The 1,669-nt window shown below is 35.5% G+C and overlaps 1 non-coding gene across 1 annotated transcript; it reads left to right on the forward strand.

Annotated features, from left to right (window-relative positions):
- The first annotated feature begins 272 nt into the window (after positions 1–272).
- On the forward strand, positions 273–380 carry LOC112711762 (small nucleolar RNA R71). Its single transcript, XR_003157595.1, has one exon. It is a non-coding gene; the product is annotated as a small nucleolar RNA R71 (small nucleolar RNA).
- The last annotated feature ends 1,289 nt before the right edge of the window (positions 381–1,669 follow it).

A 1,669-nucleotide genomic window follows, 5' to 3' on the forward strand; every position in this document is an offset into this window, starting at 1 on the left:
ATATTGACTTGCTGAGTCAATATTTTGTTCTGAGCCAGTATGGCATTCAGAGTATCAATCTCAAGAACTCCTTTCTTCTGATTAGCCCCATTGTTCACAGGATTCCTTTCAGAAGTGTACATGAATTGGTTATTTGCAACCATTTCAATTAGTTCTTGAGCTTCTGTAGGCGTCTTCCTCAGATGAAGAGATCCTCCAGCAGAGCTATCCAAAGACATCTTGGACAGTTCAGACAGACCATCATAGAAAATACCTATGATGCTCCATTCAGAAAGCATGTCAGAAGGACACTTTCTGATCAATTATTTATATCTTTCCCAAGCTTCATAGAGGGATTCTCCTTCCTTCTGTCTGAAGGTTTGGACTTCCATTCTAAGCTTACTCAATTTTTGAGGTGGAAAGAACTTTGCCAAGAAGGCATTGACTAGCTTTTCCCAAGAGTTCAGGCTTTCTTTAGGTTGTGAGTCCAACCATGTCCTAGCTCTGTCTCTTACAGCAAAAGGGAATAGCATAAGTCTGTAGACTTCAGGGTCAACCCCATTAGTCTTGACAGTGTCACAGATTTGCTAGAATTCAGCTAAAAACTGATGAGGATCTTCCAATGGAAGTCCATGGAACTTGCAATTCTGTTGCATTAGAGAAACTAATTGAGGCTTAAGCTCAAAGTTGTTTGCTCCAATGGCAGGGATAGAGATGCTTCTCCCATAGAAGTCGGGAGTAGGTGCAGTAAAGTCACCCAGCACCTTCCTTGCATTGTTGGCATTGTTGTTGTTTTCGGCTGCCATGTCTTCTTCTTTGAAGATTTCTGTTAGATCCTCTATAGAGAGTTGTGCCTTAGCTTCTCTTAGCTTTCGCTTCAAGGTCCTTTCAGGTTCAGGGTCAGCCTCAACAAGAATGCTTTTGTCTTTGCTCCTGCTCATATGAAAGAGAAGAGAACAAGAAAATATGGAATCCTCTATGTCACAGTATAGAGATTCCTTGAGGTGTTAGAAGAAAAGAAAAATAGAAGGCAAACGTAGAAGAATTTGAACTTATCAAGAGAGATGGAGTTCGAATTGTGCATTAAGGAGTAGTGTTAGTCCATAAATAGAAAGATGTGAGAAGAGGGGAAGTAATTTTCGAAAAAAATTAAAAAAGATTTTAAAAACATTTTGAAAAACTTTAATTGATTTTTGAAAATAAGAGTGGAAAAGAAATCAAGTGATTTTTGAAAAAGATTTTGAAATTAGAAAGTAAAAAGATTTGATTGAAAACTATTTTTGAAAAAGATGTGATTAAAAAGATATGATTGGTTTTAAAAAGATGTGATTGAGAAGATATGATTTGAAAAACATTTTAAAAAGATTTGATTTTAAAAAAAATTAATAACTTGGCTAACAAGAAAAGATATGATTCAAACATTAAACCTTTCTCAACAGAAAAGGCAACATACTTGAAATGTTGAATCAAATCATCAATTGATAGCAAGTATCCTTGAAAATAGAAAGAAATTGATTTTGAAAAAGATTTGATTGAAAAGATTTGATTTGAAAAAGATTTGATTTTGAAAAGATTTTGAAAACCAAAAAAAAATTGAATTAAAAACAGAATCTTCCCTCTTGTGCCATCCTGGCGTTAAACGCCCAGAATGGTGCACATTCTGGCGTTTAACGCCCAAACCACTACCCTT

The sequence above is a fragment of the Arachis hypogaea genome, chromosome 1, assembly GCF_003086295.3.
Source record: "Arachis hypogaea cultivar Tifrunner chromosome 1, arahy.Tifrunner.gnm2.J5K5, whole genome shotgun sequence".
NCBI lineage: Eukaryota > Viridiplantae > Streptophyta > Magnoliopsida > Fabales > Fabaceae > Arachis > Arachis hypogaea.